This window comes from Heteronotia binoei, chromosome 1, assembly GCF_032191835.1.
Source record: "Heteronotia binoei isolate CCM8104 ecotype False Entrance Well chromosome 1, APGP_CSIRO_Hbin_v1, whole genome shotgun sequence".
NCBI classification, from domain to species: domain Eukaryota; kingdom Metazoa; phylum Chordata; class Lepidosauria; order Squamata; family Gekkonidae; genus Heteronotia; species Heteronotia binoei.
This window is the reverse complement of record NC_083223.1, coordinates 274321307-274342372: the sequence shown is the minus strand read 5'-3', so window position 1 is coordinate 274342372 and position 21066 is coordinate 274321307.

Sequence of the window (21066 nt, the reverse complement as noted above, 5' to 3'; positions counted from 1 at the left end):
AGGTGGCTATACTTGTGGCCGCCACCACCTCCTGTGGCAGTGAATTCCACATGTTAATCACCCTTTGGTGATTGGTCACACAGTGGCCAAAAAACCAGGCCCTGTCAGGTGGTTCATCAGTGGGGCCAGTACACTAGAGGTCCTCCCACTGTGCCCCCCCAAAGCACCAAGAATACAGAGCATCACTGCCCCAGAAAGAAGAATGTAAGAGAAGCCCTGTTGGATCAGGCCAATGGCCCATCCAGTCCCACACTTCAGTGTCATCAGAAAGTGGGGGGAGGGGAGGGAAATGTCTGCTGGGAACTCTATTATTCCCTATGGAGATTTATTCCCATAGAAAATCATGGAGAATCTGCAGGTATCTGGGGCTCTGGAGGGGGCTGTTTTTTTAAGGTAGAGGCACCAAATTTTCAGTATAGCATCTAGTGCCTCTCCCCAAAATACCCCCCAAGTTTCAAAAAGATTGGACCAGGGAGTCCAATTCTATGAGCCCCAAAATAAGATGCCCCTATCCGTCATTATTTCCTATGAAAGGAAGGAATTGAAAAGGTGTGCCGTCCCTTTAAATGTTATGGCCAGAACTCCCTTTGTAGTTCAATGATGCTTGTCACAGCCTTGATCTTGGCTCCACCCCCAAAGTCTCCTGGCTCCACCCCCAAAGTCCCCAGATATTTCTTGAATTGGACTTGGCAACCCTACTGCAGATGGACCTGGGTTGCCCAGGGCTGGTGTGTGGGAGTCAGTGAGGTAGGTGGCAGCCTGGAGTGCTACTTCACCTATGGGGCACCGCTAGGGACCCCGTCCTCCCACTCCACCGCTCTTGGCTTCCCTTGCAAGGGAAGTCGGGCTTAGAGGAGAAGAGTACGCCCAGCCCTGCCCGACTGCTCTTGCCTTCAGACAAGAGCAGCCAAGAGGGATGCCATCTTCTTTTCCAAGCTCAGCTTCCCTTGCAGGGGAAGAAGAAGAGGAAGAAAAAGGGTTGAAATGAAATCAAAAGAGTTTTCAGCTCAACATTAGGATGAACTTCCTGACCGTTAGAGTGGTTCCTCAGTGGAACAGGCTTCCTCGGGAAGTGGTGGGCTCTCCTTCCTTGGAGGTTTTTAAACAGAGGCTGGATGGCCATCTGACAGCAATGAAGATCCTGTGGACTTAGGGGGAGGCATTTGTGGGTTTCCTGCATTGTTCAGGGGTTGGACTAGATGACTCTGGAGGTCCCTTCCAACTCTATGATTCTATGATTCGAAGAAGAAGATGATGATGATATTGGATCTACATCCTTTCCTGTACTGGATTTATATCCCGCCCTCCACTCCGAAGAGTCTCAGAGCGGCTCACAATCTCCTTTAACCTTCCTCCCCCCACAACAAACAACCTGTGAGGTGGGTGGGGCTGAGAAAGCTCTTACAGCAGCTGCCCTTTCAAGGACTACCTCTTCCAGAGCTATAGCTGACCCAAGGCCATTCCAGCAGCCGCAAGTGGAGGAGTGGGGAATCAAACCCGGTTCTCTCGGTCCACACACTTAACCGCTACATCAAACTGGAAGTCGAGCTTGGAGGAGAGGAACGCACCAGGCCCCACTTGCTCTCACTTTCAAGGTAAGAGCAGCTGGGTGGGGCGTGTTCTTCTCCGAGCCCTGATTCCCTTGCAAGGGAAGTTGAGCTCGGAGGAGAATGCCTGCAGGTGAGCTCTTGGAGGTGCTTAGGGTTGCCAATCCCCAGGTGGGGGCAGGGGATCCCCTGGTTTGGAGGCCCTCCCCCCGCTTCAGGGTCGTCAGAAAGCGGGGGGAGGGGAGGGAAATCTCTGCTGGGAACTCTATTATTCTCTATGGAGATTTATTCCCTTAGAAAATCATGGAGAATTGATCCGCGGGTATCTGGGGCTCCCGGGGAGCTGTTTTTTGGGGGTAGAGGCACCAAATTTTCAGTATAGCATCTCGTGCCTCTCCCCAAAATACCCCCCAAGTTTCAAAAAGATTGGAGCAGGGGGTCCAATTCTATGAGCCCCAAAAGAAGGTGCCCCTATCCATTATTTCCTATGGAAGGAAGGAATTGAAAAGGTGTGCCGTCCCTTTAAATGTGAGGGCCAGAACTCCCTTTGGAGTTCAATTATGCTTGTCACAGACTTGATCTTGGTTCCACCCCTAATGTCTCCTGGCTCCACCCCCAAAGTCCCCAGATATTTCTTTAATTGGACTTGGCAACCCTAGAGGTTCTCCAAACCTGCCCTATAAAGGGCAACCTTAGATTGCTTCTGAGAGCACAAGTGTGGTTCACCAAGAGTCTTCCCTGCACTCCCCTGCTGCACCAGTGCACCTATCCTCACTGTGGGCAAGGGTGCAGCGGTGGGGCAGGCACAGGCAGGTTAGGTGTGGGGGCAGGTGCTGGCCTGCGGCACCCGAGGCCCTTGGGTTGCCAAGTCTAATTCAGAAAATATCTGGGGACTTTGGGGGTGGAGCCAGGAGACTTTGGGCAGAGCCAGACTTTCCCATTTCCAAAATGAATACATAAAAAAAAATATGGCAGTGCAGTTCACCTGGATAGTCATCATTTCCTCATTCCCCAATAGCTCCAATTATAGCGAATGAAAGTGTAAATGCAAAAAAAGCAGCCAAAGTGCACAGAGTTTGCAAGGTCGCACTTTTGTGATCTCACTGGGGCTTTACTCGCAGGAGCTGCTGTTCTTCAGGCTAACACTGGCAAATAAAAAGAAGCAGAGGTGGAGTTTTCCTCCGTCCCATAAACAGGCTCCTATACAAAGACTCTGAAAACAATGCAAAACAAGCACAGAGAGACACACACACACTGTTACTGGCTCCCCTACAAAGACTTCTGGAAAGTATAGGGGCTGTGGGTGCTCTCTCTCTCTCACACACACACACACACACACACACACTGGCTGTGGTTCCTCCACAAGGACATCTGAAAAGTACAGGGGCTATGTTGCTGTCTTTCACATTTACTTGCTCTGAAACGGAAGCAAAACAAACGGAGGGGCTGTGCTCTTAAGAGGCTCTGCTGCTGACCCTTCCCCATGAAGTGCTTCCTGCTCAAATTTAAAGGCATACACACACATTTTAAAATGGGACCCGTTTGCAGGTTTCTAAACCTGCTGGAGATTTAGAGGTACATGGCGGCTGTGGGGGCAGGGCTTTCCCCCACCAGCCAGCTGGCTGGAGACGGGGTAGAGCCTGTAAAACTGGGGGATCCCCCGCTGGGACTTGGGGATTGGGAAGCCTACAAGGCCTGGGCTTGCCACAAGCTAACACTGGCTAATGCACAGGCACGTTGCCTAGAAGTGAAACAGACAAAATATGACGCGCTGCATGACACGGTTGCCACTACTGTGCAGCAATATGAGCAGGTGGAAGATAAACTTAATTACTCAAGGAGACTGGATAATTTGCAATGAAGAATTATATCTGAGCTATTATTGTTGTTGTTATTGTTGTTCTTAAATAATTGTTGCTTTTAGTCTTTTGTTGTGGTAACTGGGTGTACCACAGTGTATTTGTTAAATTACAGGGGAAGGGAAATTGAGCTAGGAGACTGACTTATTTTAATGTTATCATGTTGTTGTTTTTCTTATCTTACGGTATTAATTTTTAAAAACAAAATAAGTAAAGAACATTAATCATTTGAAAGATTTTAAGCCATATAGTTGTTCACAAGCTGTGAATACTAGGCAGCACTTTCGAAATGACTTTATACCAACATTAAAAAGGTTGACAAATTGTAAATTAAACAAAAAATTAAAGTATTTAATTTTATTTAAAAATATTTCTATGCAGAGTTTGATTTCTGTTATGATTGCTTTTCCTTCTTAATACAGTTCATTGATAACAAAATGGTCACTTTTATTTCTGTATTTTCCCTTCCAAACCTTTTCAATCATGAGCATTGATACAGGCCACTTTTAAGAACATAAAAGAAGCCATGTTGGATCAAGCCAATGGCCCATCCAGTCCAGCACTCTGGGTCACATAAGAACATAAGATGAGCCCTGTTGGATCAGGCCAATGGCCCATCCAGTCCAACACTCTGTGTCACATAAGAACATAAGAGAAGCCCTGTTGGATCAGGCCAGTGGCCCCTCCAGTCCAACGCTCTGTGTCACATAAGAACATAAGAGAAGCCATGTTGGATCAGGCCAATAGCTCCTCCAGTCCAACACTCTGTGTCACATAAGAGAAGCCCTGTTGGATCAGGCCAGTGGCCCCTCCAGTCCAACGCTCTGTGTCACATAAGAACATAAGAGAAGCCCTGTTGGATCAGGCCAGTGGCCCCTCCAGTTCAACGCTCTGTGTCACATAAGAACATAAGAGAAGCCATGTTGGATCAGGCCAATGGCCCCTCCAGTCCAACACTCTGTGTCACATAAGAACATAAGAGAAGCCACGTTGGATCAGGCCAATGGCCCCTCCAGTCCAACACTCTGTGTCACATAAGAACATAAGAGAAGCCATGTTGGATCAGGCCAGTGGCCCATCCAGTCCAACACTCTGTGTCACATAAGAACATAAGAGAAGCCCTGTTGGATCAGGCCAGTGGCCCCTCCAGTTCAACGCTCTGTGTCACATAAGAACATAAGAGAAGCCCTGTTGGATCAGGCCAGTGGCCCCTCCAGTCCAACGCTCTGTGTCACATAAGAACATAAGAGAAGCCCTGTTGGATCAGGCCAGTGGCCCCTCCAGTCCAACGCTCTGTGTCACATAAGAACATAAGAGAAGCCATGTTGGATCAGGCCAATGGCCCCTCCATAAGAACATAAGAGAAGCCATGTTGGATCAGGCCAATAGCCCCTCCAGTCCAACACTCTGTGTCACATAAGAACATAAGAGAAGCCCTGTTGGATCAGGCCAGTGGCCCCTCCAGTCCAACGCTCTGTGTCACATAAGAACATAAGAGAAGCCCTGTTGGATCAGGCCAGTGGCCCCTCCAGTTCAACGCTCGGTGTCACATAAGAACATAAGAGAAGCCATGTTGGATCAGGCCAATGGCCCCTCCAGTCCAACACTCTGTGTCACATAAGAACATAAGAGAAGCCACGTTGGATCAGGCCAATGGCCCATCCAGTCCCACACTCTGTGTCACACAGTGGCCAAAAAAACCAAGTGCCATCAGTATCAGACCCAGAGCCAAGGAAAAGACCAGTAGAGTTCAAGATCTTTATTTCAGCATCATGGGCATACACACGCGTTGTCGGAACTGACCTTCCCGCCAGTTCCTCCAGCTTATAAACCTTTGCCCTGACTGTTATAATTCAAGCCAAAGTGCACCAAGCTAAAGCAGGGGTTTGCATGGGGTTTCTATTAAGCTCTCATCACAACAGGTGGCGTTATCAGTTCCTGTGTCACATCTCCTCCAGTTCTCGGCCTTGGTTGTGTAGTAACTAGCCAGTTCCCAGACATGCCACCCTCCCTTCAGATAAGCAACGAGCAGCAATTCATATCAAAGGCAGAGTAGCAAACAAGCACAAGCATAGCATTGTATATTTGGATACATATGGAATGAGGAACAAAATGAAGTGAATCTTGACAATCAGGAGGTCCACCAGTGGGGCTAGAAACCCCCCCACTGTGCCCCCCAAGCAACAAGAATACAGAGCATCACTGCCCTAGACAGAGAGTTCCAACAATACGCTTTGGCTAGTAGCCATTGATGGACCTCTGCTCCATATGCTTATCCAATCCCCTCTTGAAGCTGTCTATGCTTGCAGTCGCCACCACCTCCTGGGGCAGTGAATTCCATGAGTGATTCACCCTTTGGGTGAAGAAGTACTTCCTTGTATCAGTTCTAACCGGACTGCTAAGCAAATTCATTGAATGTCCACGAGTTCTCGTATTGCGAGAAAGGGAGAAAAGTACTTCTTTCTCTACCTTTTCTATAGCTTTCCTTTGGTATATTAATGTATTAATATACTAACAACATATCAAAATTATTATTGAATTATACTTGATAAAATCACAACACAATTTGTTGCATGTGAATACGACATATTTTAATCCTACAATAACAACATCAAATATAGGTAATGCCTGTTCATTCTCGTAAATGGGGGTGAAGGCTTATCCACAATTATAAATATCTATGGTGCTTCACATGGTATTTTCCCATGTGGGCTTCTTTCTGTGTGGGCTTTTCCCCATGTGGGCTTATTTCCACATGGACATTTTTCTGTGTGGGCATTTTTCTATGCGGGCTTCCCCCCTGTGAGCATTTATGACCATGGTTGTTGTTTTTTTTCCTGTGAGCTTTTTTTCTGTGGGCTATTTTCATGAAGCCAAATCCATGTTCACACCATCTCACCAAGGGATACAGCCAACAAGCTACACTTGTATGTAAAAATGTCATTCCCAGCCCTGCTCTCAGGTTTCCATGAAAGCCATCAGAAAGAATTATTGGGCCCTGACCTAGATAGCCCAGGCAAGCCTGACCTTGTCAGATCTTGGAAGATAAACAGAGTCAACTCTGGCAAGTACTTGAATGGGAGACCTCCATAAGAACATAAGAGAAGCCACGTTGGATCAGGCCAATGGCCCATCCAGTCCAACACTTTGTGTCACATAAGAACAGAAGAGAAGCCATGTTGGATCAGGTCAATGGCCCATCCAGTCCAACACTCTGTGTCACATAAGAACAGAAGAGAAGCCACGTTCCAAGATCTGACAAGGTCAGGCTTGCCTGGGCTATCTAGGTCAGGGCCCAATAATTCTTTCTGATGGCTTTCATGGAAACCTGAGAGCAGGGCTGGGAATGACATTTTTACATACAAGTGTAGCTTGTTGGCTGTATCCCTTGGTGAGATGGTGTGAACATGGATTTGGCTTCATGAAAATAGCCCACAGAAAAAAAGCTCACAGGGAAAAAACAACAACCATGGTCATAAATGCTCACAGGGGGGAAGCCCGCATAGAAAAATCCAGTCCAAATCCAGTCCAACACTCTGTGTCACAGAAGAACATAAGAGAAGCCATATTGGATCAGGCCAGTGGCCCATCCAGTCCAACACTCTGTGTCACATAAGAACAGAAGAGAAGCCATGTTGGATCAGGCCAAAGGCCCATCCAGTCCAACACTCTGTGTCACATAAGAACAGAAGAGAAGCCATGTTGGATCAGGCCAAAGGCCCATCCAGTTCAACACTCTGTGTCACATAAGAACATAAGAGAAGCCATGTTAGATCAGGCCAGTGGCCCATCCAGTCCAACACTCTGTGTCACATAGCGGCCAAAAATATTATATATATATATATATATATATATATATACACGCACACACACACACTGTGGCTAATAGCCACTGATGGACCTCTGCTCCATATTTTTATCTAAACCCTTCTTGAAGGTGGCTATAAGAACATAAGAGAAGCCACTGCAGGGTGTAGCAGGGCTAGTATATTCCAAGTGATTGTCCCGACAGATTATGAGACAGAGAGATGCAAAGACTTGCACATATGAGCCAGTTGCAGCTAAAACCTAATTAACGGCTGACTCGAAAGCCCCGAGGCAGCCTGAGTCATCATATTCATCACTTGCTGCTCAGTGCTGTGAAATAACTTTTTTCCCCATTGCCACGTCGGATGTTCCATTTCTGCTGGTTCAGCCTGCAAAATCCCTGTCGTTGAACTTTGCTTCTTCCTCGAAGAGACAGAAGGGTAACACAGACAGTAGAGTAACCATGGCTCAATGGTAGACTATCTGCTTGGCATGCAGAAGGTCTCAGGTTCGATCCGTGGCATCCCCAGTTAAAAGGATCAAGTACAAGAAGATGTGAAAGACCTTCCTCCTGAGACCTTCCTCCTGAGACCCGCTGCCAGTCTATGTGGACAAGATGGACCTTGAATAGTCTGATTCAGCTGAAGGCAGCTTCATATGTTCATGTGATGTTTATTTGCTTCCTTGCACTGTATGTTTCATGGGAAAAACAACCATATGTTGACTGTGAATCATATCAGTGACATCTTCCATTACTGTATGGGTGTCCCCAGGGGTGGAATTCTAGCAGGAGCTCCTTTGCATATTAGGCCACACACCCCTGATGTAGCCAATCCTCCAAGAGATTACGAAAAAAGAGCCTTGTAAGCTCTTGGAGGATTGGCTACATCAAGGGTGTGTGGCCTAATATGCAAAGGAGCTCCTGCTAGAACGCCACCCCTGGGAGTCCCATCCTTTCTCTAACTCTAAGGATTTCAGAGTTGTTCTAACTCTAAAGATCTCAATGCAGCAATTGTGATTCGTTGCTCCTTCATTAACATCACAATAACACTAAGAGGTAGGTTATGTTGAGAAGGGATGACTGGCCCTAGAAAACTTGGTGAGCTTTGTGGGTGGCTCTTGATCCACCAGTCCTTAATGGATGTTAATGCATGGGGAGGGATGGTGGCTCAGTGGTAGAGCAGCTGCTTGGTAAGCAGAAGGTCCCAGCTTCAATCCCTGGCATCTCCAACTAAAAAGGGTCCAGGAAAATAGGCGTGAAAACCTCAGCTTGAGACCCTGGAGAGCCACTGCCAGTCTGAATAGACAATACTGACTTGGATGGACCGAGGGTCTGATTCAGTATGAGGCAGCTTCATATGTTCATATTCCCACCCCTGGGGGTCCCATCCTTTCTCTAGCTCTAAGGATTTCAGAGTTGCTCTAACTCTAAAGATCTCAGTACAGCAATTGTGATTCGTTGCTTCTTCATTAAGAACATAAGAGAAGCCATGTTGGATCAGGCCAACGGCCCATCAAGTCCAACACTCTGTGTCACACAGTGGCAAAAAATTTTATATACACACATACACTGTGGCTAATAGCCACTGATGGACCTGTGCTCCATATTTTTATCTAAACCCTTCTTGAAGGTGGCTATACTTGTGGCCGCCACCACCTCCTGTGGCAGTGAATTCCACATGTTAATCACCCTTTGGGTGAAGAAGTACTTCCTTAAGAGGTGGGTTATGTTGAGAAGGAATGACAGGCCCTAGGAAACTTGGTGAGCTTTGTGGGTGGCTCTTGATCCACCAGTCCTTAATGGATGTTAATGCATGGGGAGGGATGGTGGCTCAGTGGTAGAGCATTTGCTTGGTAAGCAGAAGGTCCCAGGTTCAATCCCTGTCATCCCCAACTAAAAAGGGTCCAGGCAAATAGGCGTGAAAACCTCAGCTTGAGACCCTGGAGAGCCACTGCCAGTCTGAGTAGACAATACTGACTTGGATGGACTGAGGGTCTGATTCAGTATGAGGCAGCTTCATATGTTCATATTTGCGAACAGCTTTGAAATTCCATTTCTTACCACCAGGTCTATAGTTGAGGATAGCAATGATTCTCCTCGTTGACTTTACAGTGAGCTTCACCATGTCAAGCTCATGTCCTGCCCTAGAGAGGGAGCCTAATTTATGAAGGCTATTAATAACTAGATGTGCAGCCCTTAATGGTGACGGTTAATAGAAACGCTTCTTTTCAGAAGGTAGCCATGTTGATCAGTGGAAGAACAGCTGGATCCAAGACAGGTAGCACTTTAGACACCAACAAAATGTCCTGGCTTATAAGCCTTTCAGAGTCGAAGTTCCCTTCACCAGAAATGCTTCTAAAGCTCTTTCCATAAAGACTCAGTCCTGATCTTATAATTCTGAATTGCTCAGTCTCATTTCCAGATTTGAACTAAGTCATTCAAATCCTAGAATCCCAGAGTTGGAAGGGGCCATACTGGTCATCTAGTCTATTCCCCCTGCTCAGTGCAGGATCAGCCTAGAGTATCCCTGACAAGGGTTTGTCCAGCTGCTGCTTATAGACGGACAAATCTAGGGAATCGTGGTGAACCAGAGAAGTGGAAGACAACCCCTCACCATGCTATGATTTGATTAAAAACTTAGCATAAATTTCATACAATGTAATGATTACTATGTCAAGCATGGTTGAATATTGTTGTTAATTGATTGTTTTAGGGTCCTGCCTAAACCTGGTCTGTAAATTGTCATGGAGGACCCATTTCTGTTAGTTTGTTATTCTTTCCCTTTCCCCGTCCCGCTTTAAGGCTGCTAATTAAGAGTAGTGAGAAGGGAACCAAGTAATCAGCACCTTCCCATATAGCCTCCTAAGGGAGGATGAGACATCTGGTAAAGGCAAGGACAAAGTACTGATAAATGCCCTGGGAAAGGAGACAGTTTGATAGTTTATGTGTGAACGCTACCCTGCAGCCCCATCCCTTGGAATCCTTTTGAAGTAAGCTTTAAAAGTATTGTATCAATGTATCAGTTTCATTACTATCAAGAAATGGCTTCGGCTAAAGTATCGGTTTATCAATAAACGTAGTCTTTGTATCAACTTTGACTCATCATCAAACCCGCATGCTTGACATACTACGATTTGAATACAGTATGTATGGACAACACACTACAACAAATAGGGGTGATTACCATATTCATGGAATTCTTTTAAAAAAAATACAAAGAAAACTTAACACAAATATCAGTTTCTCAAAAATCCCTTGTAGGCTCGACATGAATCCAAATGGTCAACTCCCTATTTCGGAGTGGTACAGGCAGGGGTAAAATTGTAGCAGGAACTCCTTTGCATATTAGGCCACACTGCCCTGATGTAGCCAATCATCCAAGAGCTTACAAGGTTCTTTTTTGTAAGCTCTTGGAAGATTGGCTACATCAGAGGAGTGTGGCCTAATATGCAAAGGAGCTCCTGCTAGAATTCCACCCCTGGGTATGGATTTCTGCAGTCTTCCTCAGGACTAATTAAGTCCAACAATGGAACCAAAGTCTTCAAACATTCAGTCTGACAGAACAAAATCACTTCTTTACCAACTGCAAGAGTTGTCTAGAAAATTTCAGGTCAGCTTTGGGGTTTACATTCACTCTAACATGAAACGTGTCCCAAAAGCAGGCTTTGGGCTATTATGCATGGCTGTTTTCCATGGCTTTCAGTGTCCAAATTGAAGTTGAAGCAAATCTAAAAGAGTCCAGAAGTGAATCCAAAGGCTTCTTCATTGCATAGTGGGTTGTGTTGTATATGTGATCGAAATTGTGACTAATACATGGTGTTCTTGCCTGGCTCATTGGAGCCTGTAGGGCTGAGCTTGGGGACTCAGGAACAATAGGCAGCAGGATCCAAATCCCTTCTGCCCTGCTCCAATCACGAGCCCCCTGCTGGTTTGAATGGTCCAATAGCATGCTAGCACAGGAACTTTGAGAGTATATATAGTTGGCCCCATTGGCCCATTCTTCAGTCTTTGAGTGCAGCGCTATACTATGCTGTAGCTAATAAATGAAAAGCCCCGTGGCGCAGAGTGGTAAAGCTGCAGTACTGCAGTCCTAAGCTCTGCTCATGACCTGAGTTCAATCTTGGCGGAAGCTGGGTTCTGGTAGTCGGCTCAAGGTTGACTCAGCCTTCCATCCTTCTGAGGTCAGTAAAATGAGTACCCAGCTTGCTGGAGGGAAAGCATAGATGACTGGGGAAGGCAATGGCAAACCACCCCGTCAAAAGCCTGCCGTGAAAACGTTGTGAAAGCAACGTCACCCCAAAGTCGGAAGCGACCGGTGCTTGCACAAGGGATTACCTTTATCTTTTTATCTAATAAAAGAGCTATGATCGCTACCACCTCGCCTCATCATTGCGTGGAACCCACTATATTATAGGTTGTATCAAGATTCTTTTTTTTTGCGTGATGTCCTACTAATGCAAAAGAAGGCATAGATAAAACACTTGGGTGGAATGCTGCTTCTGTCTTTATCTGTGAGGGTTTGCGGAGTGTTGCGGGTCTTACTGTCGTCTCACAGACAAAAGGGCAGGGCTGGGTTTGTTGCATTTATATGAATAAACATAGCACTCTCTCTATCTGATATCCAGATATTCACATTATATGGTTAGTTTCGTGGCTCTGTAGGATTATTTTTTTTTACCCCCACCTGTATGATAGCCTTTGATCTGTTTTTGTTTTTCTTTTGTTCTTGCCTCCTTCAGTCTGTGGTTTGTTGAGGCAGGATCCGGTAACTAATGATATCCCTATGGTCAGTTGCCTTCACTACGTCTTACGAGTCACAGTTTGGCAATACGAGTGTGGGTACAGCTTTTAAGTCGTAACGGCATATTTAAGTGAGCGTCTTGAGTCATCAAACGACTAGTGGCGGGGGCATTCCTCGGGGCAAAACTACACCTTGCACTCTTTGTGAGATTGGTTGAGATATCATGAACCCGACAAGCTTTCCCTGCAGTGACTCAGGAGCTGTGGGGGAAGGCATTTTTAAAGTATCCGGGAGCCACATTCAATTTTGCGAGGAGAAGCTCCAGTTCGCCCTTCCATGGCATTTTCTTATGTTGAGAGCCAGTTCGGTGTAGTGGTTAAGTGCACAGATTCTTATCTGGGAGAACCGGGTTTGGTTCCCCGCTCCTCCACTTGCAACTGCTGGAATGGCCTTGGGTCAGCCATAGCTCTTATAGGAATTGTCCTTGAAAGAGTAGCTGCTGTAAAAGCTCTCTCAGCCCCACCTACCTCACAGGGTGTCTATTGTGCGGGGAGAAGGTAAAGGAGATTGCAAGGATAACCTCTGCCAGAGCTATGGCTGACCCTGTGAGCTCCCACTGAATCTGAGGCCTGATTAAATTTAGGCAACTGAGAGAGGAAACTCCTTGGAAAATCCTAAGGAATTTTAAGGTACCCTCAGATGGAATAAAACTGGGGGGGGGGGGGGGGAGGGTGGTGGAATGCTGTATCAGCATGAGATCAGCAGCAGGGTCGTTCCTGCCACTAGGCAAACTAGGTGATTGCCCAGAGCACCGGCCTTCTGGGAGGTACTGAACTGAGTGCCCCCCATGCGACTCAGTGATGTTATCAGTGCAGGGGAACACCAGAAGTTAGCCTTGAGGAGTTTGCCAGACAGTCTACGGTCAGCCCTGGCCTTCAGGAACTATGACCTCCCATGCCTATGGGCAGGGGTGGAATTCTAGCAGAAGCTCCTTTGCATATTAGGCCACACACCCCTGATGTAGCCAATCCTCTTGGAGCTTACAAGGCTCTTTTTTGTAAGCTCTTGGAGGATTAGCTACATCAAGGGGTGGGGCCTGATATGCAAAGATGCTCCTGCTAGAATTCTATCCCTGCCTATGGGTGATCTTCTGGAGCCACCAGATAAGTCCTTTGGCAAGAGTGAGAAACAAGGTGAGCAGGAGTGCACAGGAACACAGTTCTGGCTGACTTGGCATCAGGGGGTGCGGCCTAATATGCCAACAAGTTCCTGATAGGCTTTTTCGCAGGGGTGGACTTCTAGCAGGAGCTCCTTGGCATATTAGGCCACACACCCCTGATGTAGACAACCTTCATGGAACTTACAAAAAAGAGCCTTATAAGCTCTTGGAGGATTGGCTACATCAGGGGTGTGTGGCCTAATATGCAAAGGAGCTCCTGCTAGAATTCCACCCCTGGGGGTCCCATCCTTTCTCTAGCTCTAAGGATTTCAGAGTTGCTCTAACTCTAAAGATCTCAGTACAGCAATTGTGATGCGTTGCTCCTTCATTAACATCACAGTAACACTAAGAGGTAGGTTATGTTGAGAAGGAATGACTGGCCCTAGGAAACTTGGTGAGCTTTGTGGGTGGCTCTTGATCCACCAGTCCTTAATGGATGTTAATGCATGGGGAGGGATGATGGCTCAGTGGTAGAGCATCTGCTTGAGACTTGATGGTACTTTCCTAAGAGCCAGTTTGGTGCAGTGGTTAAGTGTGCGGACTCTTATCTGGGAGAACCGGGTTTGATTCCCCACTCCTCCACTTGCACCTGCTAGCATGGCCTTGGGTCAGCCATAGCTCTGGCAGAGGTTGTCCTTGAAAGGGCAACTGCTGTGAGAGCCCTCTCCAACCCCACCCACCTCACAGGGTGTCTGTTGTGGGGGAGGAAGGTAAAGGAGATTGTGAACCACTATGAGACTCTTCGGAGAGGAGGGTGGGATATAAATCAAATATCTTCTTATCTTCTTCACCCGCCACCAGGTAACTTAACGTAAGATCATCATGTTCTCTGGCCAGATGAATTAAAGTCAGGGCTTTTTTTTTTGTAGCCGGAGCTCCTTTGCATATTAGGCCACACATCCCTGATGTAGCCAATCTTCCAAGAGCTTACAAAAAAGAACCTTGTAAGCTCTGAGAGGATTGGCTACATCGGGGGGTGGTGGCCTAATATGCAAATATATACACGCAGACATATATTGGCCACTGTGTGACACAGAGTGTTGGACTGGATGGGCCATTGGCCTGATCCAACATGGCTTCTCTTACGTTCTTATGTGACACACAGTGTTGGACTGGATGGGCCATTGGCCTGATCCAACAGGGCTTCTCTTATGTTCTTATATGACACAGAGTGTTGGACTGGATGGGCCATTGGCCTTATCCAACATGCTTCTCTTATGTTCTTATGCAAAGGAGCTCCTGCTAAAATCCCACCCCTGCTTTTTCTACCCAAAAAGCTCTGGTGAGAAATATCTGGATTTGCATACTGTAATGGCATCCATTGCGATTGTTTTAAAGGTGTTGGCCATTGAGTCCAAATACGCCAAGCAATGTTGGCCAAAAGTGCTGGAAGTCCACTGCCCACTGCGACCAACGATATGGAATAGTGTGAAGAAATGAAGTTGCCCTGATCAAACCTGTTTTGTGCTTCCCAAATTATGACTTAGAACATAAGAGAAGCCATGTTGGATCAGGCCAATGGCCCATCAAGTCCAACACTCTGGGTCACACAGTGGCAAAAAATTTTATATACACACATACACTGTGGCTAATAGCCACTGATGGACCTGTGCTCCATATATTTATCTAAACCCTTCTTGAAGGTGGCTATACTTGTGGCCGCCACCACCTCCTGTGGCAGTGAATTCCACATGTTAATCACCCTTTGGGTGAAGAAGTACTTCCTTTTATCCATTTTAACCTGTCTGCTCAGCAATTTCATCGAATGCCCATGAGTTCTTGTATTGTGAGAAAGGGAGAAAAGTACTTCTTTCTCTACTTTCTCCGTCCCATGCATTATCTTGTAAACCTCTATCATGTCACCCCGCAGTCGACGTTTCTCCAAGCTAAAGAGTCCCAAGCGTTTCAACCTTTCTTCATAGGGAAAGTGCTCCAGCCCTTTAATCATTCTAGTTGCCCTTCTCTGGACTTTCTCCAATGCTATAATATCCTTTTTGAGGTGCGGCGACCAGAACTGCACACAGTACTCCAAATGAGACCGCACCATCGATTTATACAGGGGCATTATGTTGATCGGGGAAGCAGAAGCCTCACCTCAGATTCACAGTGTGTATATATATGTGTGTGTGTGTGTGTATACATACACACACATGTATATGTTCTTATGGCCACTGTGTGACCCAGAGTGTTGGACTGGATGGGCCATTGGCCTGATCCAACATGGCTTCTCTTATGTTCTTATGTGACACAGAGTGTTGAACTGGATGGGCCTTTGGCCTGATCCAACATGGCTTCTCTTCTGTTCTTATGTGACACAGAGTGTTGGACTGGATGGGCCTTTGGCCTGATCCAACATGGCTTCTCTTCTGTTCTTATGTGACACAGAGTGTTGGACTGGATGGGCCACTGGCCTGATCCAACATGGCTTCTCTTATGTTCTTATGTTAACACAGAATCCATGTGAGTGTCACGGCTGGGGCCGGGTCAGGCAAAGTCCAGAGGCAGTCCGAGGTCTGTAGCCAGTAAGCAGGAGGGTCCGAGGCGCCAAATCCGAATCACTGTAGAAGTATCGCAGGTCTGAGGTCCAGAAGCCGAGGTCAGGGAGTCCAGAAGTCCAAAGCCAAAGTCAGGGAGTCAGGAACCAAAGTCAAGCCGGAGTGGATGCTAGAATGTCAGGGAGATGACTAGTTGCTTCCACAAAGCTTCCTCCCAAAGCCCACAGCTATATAGCCCTCTGCTGGCTGTTGCCCGTTTGGGCTAATTGCTGGCTCAGGGAGGCAGCCAGGATCCTGTTACCACTCAAGCATCCTTGCTCTTAGAAGGGCCAGAATCCTCTCAGAACTCAGGGCTCAGGGAGCGTCTTGCTTGTGAGCGTGCCGCCCTCCTCCGATCCCTGAGGTCCTGCCGGAGGCGGTCACGCACACGAGCCACCCGAGAGGGCGAGGCAGGGGGGCTGGGATCTTCTCCAGCAGGAGGCAGGGGCACTGGTGCAGGTGGCAGGGGCACAGTTTCCTCATCAGACTCAACTTCCTCTGAAGGGTCCCCAGCACCCATGACACTATCCCCCCCCCCAGGGCCCCCCTCCGTCGAGGGACCTGGAAGGTCGGGGTGGTCATTGTGGAACTGGTGCACCAAGTCCGGGGCATGAAGATTGTCCTCGGGCTCCCAAGACCGGTCTTCTGGGCCGTATCCCTCCCAGTCCACCAGGTACTGGAGGCCTCCACGATGGTACCGGGAGTCCAGGATCTGGTGCACCTCATATTCTTCCTTGTCATCCACCAACACTGGTGGTGGCGGCGGTGGGGAAGGAGTCCGAGCTGGGTCAGGGGGTGCAGCCGGAACAAGGAGGGAGCGATGAAACACGGGGTGAATGCGGAGGTGGGGTGGCAACTGGAGCCTGAAGGCGACGGGGTTTATTTGTTCAACGACGGGGTAGGGTCCAATGAACCGTGCATCCAGCTTGTGAGACCGACCAGGCCGGCGCAGGTAGCGAGTTGAGAGCCACACCTGATCCCCCGGCTGCACTGGAGGGCCTTCTTGCCTCTTTCGGTCCGCAGCCCGTTTATATGCCTCCTTGGCTTGCTGTAGCTGCTCTCGGAGCAAGTCTTGGCTGGCACGGAGTTCTTGCAGGTAGGCATCGACGGCGGGGACATTCGTGGGTGGTAGGATCGCTGGGAAGAACCGAGGGTGGTACCCGTAGGTTGCAGCAAACGGGGTCATTTGGGTGGATGAATGGACCGCGTTGTTGTATGCAAACTCCGCTAGGGGCAATAGAGTGGTCCAGTCATCCTGCTGGTAACAGGTGTAACAGCGGAGATATTGCTCTAGCGTGGCATTGGTGCGCTCTGTCTGGCCATCTGTCTGTGGGTGGTAGGCCGAGGACAGGTGCACTCGAGTACCCAGGCTGGAATGGAGGGCTTGCCAGAACCGAGAGGAGAACTGAGGGCCCCGATCGGAGATCAGATGGGCTGGGAGTCCATGCAGACGAAAGATGTGTTGCAGGTAAAGCTGGGCCGTCTCCTGAGCTGTGGGGAGTTTCGGGCACGGAACAAAGTGGGCCATCTTGGTAAATAGGTCGACGACCACCCAGATACAAGTCTGACCCTTGGAGCGTGGAAGTTCCGTGATGAAGTCCATCGAGATGGTATCCCAGGGTCCTGAAGATGTGGGCAAGGGCTGCAGCAACCCTGAGGGTTTGGCTGGGATGTCTTTGGCCCGTCGGCAGACGTCACAGGAGCTGACATAGCGGGCAACATCAGCGCGAACTCGTGGCCACCAGAATTCCCTTGTCAGCAAGTGGGTGGTCTTATGCTGTCCAAAGTGCCCGGCGGGTAACGAGTCGTGGGTCAGGCGTAGCACTTCTGCCCGCAAGGGCCCGGGCGGCACATAGATGCGTTCGCGGTGTAGCAAGAGGCCGCCTCGAGTCGTGAACTCCCCTGTTGGGTCATCTTGGAGAGCCTGGAGGTGTTGCTGGACCCAGGGATCATTGGCCTGGCTAGCCCGAATGTCCTCCACGAGTGCTGGTGAAGTGGAGGTGGCTGCAAATACTGAGGGCGGCAGGATTGGAGCAGCGGGCGCAGTCTCAGTTGAGGCAGGGGCGTATTCCGGTTTCCGGGAGAGCGCGTCTGCTTTCCGGTTCTGGGTATGGGGGATGTAGGAGATCCGGAAGTCGAAGCGAGAGAAGAATAGGGACCACCGGATCTGGCGCTGGTTGAGACGGCGGGTGGTCTGGAGGTGTTCCAAGTTCCGGTGATCGGTGAGCACTTGAACAGGGTGGCGAGCCCCTTCGAGGTAATGTCGCCAAACCTCAAACGCCGCCTTGATCGCGAGCAACTCCCTCTCCCAGATGGTATAGTTCCTCTCTGCAGCAGTGAGCTGCCGCGAGTAATAGGCGCAGGGCTGTAGTGGCTGGGACGGCTCCTCGCGCTGGGACAGCACTGCTCCCAGGGCCACGTTGGAGGCATCAGCTTCCACCGTAAAGGGAAGCTGGGGGTCGGGGTATCTCAGGAGTGGCCCGGTGGCAAAGCGAGTCTTCAGGGTGGAGAAGGCGTTATCGGCCTCTGGGGACCAGTGGAAGGGTTCTTTGGGGCGGAGTAGTTGAGTCAGGGGTGTGGTCAGGGATGCGTAGGCCGGGATGAATTGCCGATAGTAGTTGGCAAAACCGAGGAACCGCTGCAGGTCTTTGCGATTCTGAGGAGCCTGCCAGGTCAGGACCGCTTCTACTTTTTTCGGGTCCATGAGGATCCCCTGCGGTGACACGATGTGCCCAAGGAACTCGACGGAGCGCAGGTCGAAGTCGCACTTCTCCAGCTTGGCGTAGAGACCATGGGCTCGTAGGCGCTGCAGGACCTGGCGGACGTGCTCGGCGTGCTGGGCAGGATTGCGGGAGTAAATTAGAATGTCATCCAGGTATATGATCGCGAAGCGGTCGAGCAGGTCCCGGAATATGTCATTCATGAACCTCTGGAAGACAGCGGGGGCATTGGTCAGTCCGAAGGGCATTACCAGGTGCTCGTACTGCCCGTATCGGGTCCCAAACGCGGTCTTCCATTCGTCTCCGGGCCGTATGCGCACCAAATTGTACGCTCCACGGAGGTCCAGCTTGGTGTAGATTTGGGCCCCCTTTAGGCGATCCAAGAGTTCAGGGATCAGTGGTAGAGGGTACCGGTCGCGGATGGTGATCTTGTTCAGGGCCCGGTAGTCATTGCACAGCCGGAGCTCCCCACTTTTCTTCTTCACGAAGAGCACTGGAGCAGATAGGGGAGAGGTTGAGGGTCGGATGAATCCGCGTTTCAGGTTCTTGTCCAGGAAGTCTCGCAGAGCTGCCAACTCCGGCTCCGACATTGGGTACAGACGCCCCACCGGGAGTGGTGCCCCAGGTACCAAATCAATGGCACAGTCGTAGGGCCGGTGAGGGGGAAGCTGATCAGCTCCTGTCTCTTCGAAGACATCAGCAAAGTCCACATACTTCTGAGGGAGCTGAAGACCACCACTCGGGATGCCAGCTGCTAGAGTGGTGGGAGGAGTCAGATGGGGGCATGGGTCTCGGAAGCTTAGTTCCTGCTGGGCCCAGTCCACGATGGGGTTGTGCAGCTTCAGCCAGGAAAGGCCTAGAATCAGCGGGAAGCGAGGCATGCGGGCGACATCAAACCGCAGCTGTTCTTGGTGCTGCTGGACGTGGAAGGTGATGGGACAGGTCTCCTGGGTGACGGGGCCAGAACGGAGGAGGCGCCCGTCAATAGCCTCCACCAGCGACGGAATCCCTTTTGTCTGCACAGGGATCTGGTGCTGCTTCACAAAGGCGGCATCTATAAAACAGTGGGCCGCTCCCGAGTCCAGCATGGCATACACGAACAGCCAGCGTTCGTCAGGCAGACGGAGTTTGACTGGTAGCAGGAATGGCCCTGGGGTATCAGCCCGCTGTTCGGAGGACCCAGCTAGTCGCCCCAGGCTGGGGGGTCCACTTACGCCTGGGGCTGCCCTTTTGGCGGCGGTGGCAGCGAAGGTCCAGGTATCCGATGCTTAGCAGGGCAGCCAGAGGCATAGTGGCCTGCCGTGCCGCAGTAGAGGCACAGATTCTGCGTGCGGCGTCTGGTCTTTTCCTCTGGAGTCAGGCGGGGTCGAGCAGCTCCAAGCTGCATAGGCTCATCCTTGGTGCTGGTACTAGCTGGGGACGGGCGAGGAGCCAGGTAGCACGGCGCAGGGAGCTGGCGCCCTCTGGTCTTGGCTTGGCGGCGACTTTCCAGGCGGCCATCGATGCAGAGGCAGAGGGTGATAAGTTCTTGGAGTGTGGGTGGCTGCTCCACCCTGGCCAGTTCATCCAGGACCTCCTCTGCCAACCCCTCAGTAAACTGGTCCATCTGGGCAGCCTCATTCCACGCCAAGTCCTGGGTCAGGAGCTTGAATTCAGTGGCATATTGAGCCACCGAGGAGTTGCCTTGTTTCAGTGCCCTGATCTTCCGGTTGGCTGTGGCTGCTTGGACTGGGTTTGAGAAAGCAGCAGACAGGTGGGCCTCAAACCCCTGGTAATCAGTCAGTAGGGGAGAGGACGCGACCAGTAAGGGTGTGGCCCATTTGGCCGCCTGCCCCTTTAACAGACTGATGACGAAACACACCTTGGTTTTGTCATTGAGGAAGTCCCGTGCTCTCAGTTCAAAGTACAGCCGACACTGTGCTAGGAAGGCAGGAAATTCTTCCACGGCACCCCCAAATCTGTCAGGTGGGGGAACTGGGCACTTGGCTGGAGCACTGGCCGCAGGTTGTTGCTGCAAGTGCACTACTGCCTGTGTTAGCTGCTGTACCTGGGCTTGGAGCGCAGCCAGTAGTTCTGTGGTTTCACTTGCTTCAGCATCCATCCTGTGGAGTGGGTGTTTGTCGGTGGAAGCAATCTGTCACGGCTGGGGCCGGGTCAGGCAAAGTCCAGAGGCAGTCCGAGGTCTGTAGCCAGTAAGCAGGAGGGTCCGAGGCGCCAAATCCGAATCACTGTAGAAGTATCGCAGGTCTGAGGTCCAGAAGCCGAGGTCAGGGAGTCCAGAAGTCCAAAGCCAAAGTCAGGGAGTCAGGAACCAAAGTCAAGCCGGAGTGGATGCTAGAATGTCAGGGAGATGACTAGTTGCTTCCACAAAGCTTCCTCCCAAAGCCCACAGCTATATAGCCCTCTGCTGGCTGTTGCCCGTTTGGGCTAATTGCTGGCTCAGGGAGGCAGCCAGGATCCTGTTACCACTCAAGCATCCTTGCTCTTAGAAGGGCCAGAATCCTCTCAGAACTCAGGGCTCAGGGAGCGTCTTGCTTGTGAGCGTGCCGCCCTCCTCCGATCCCTGAGGTCCTGCCGGAGGCGGTCACGCACACGAGCCACCCGAGAGGGCGAGGCAGGGGGGCTGGGATCTTCTCCA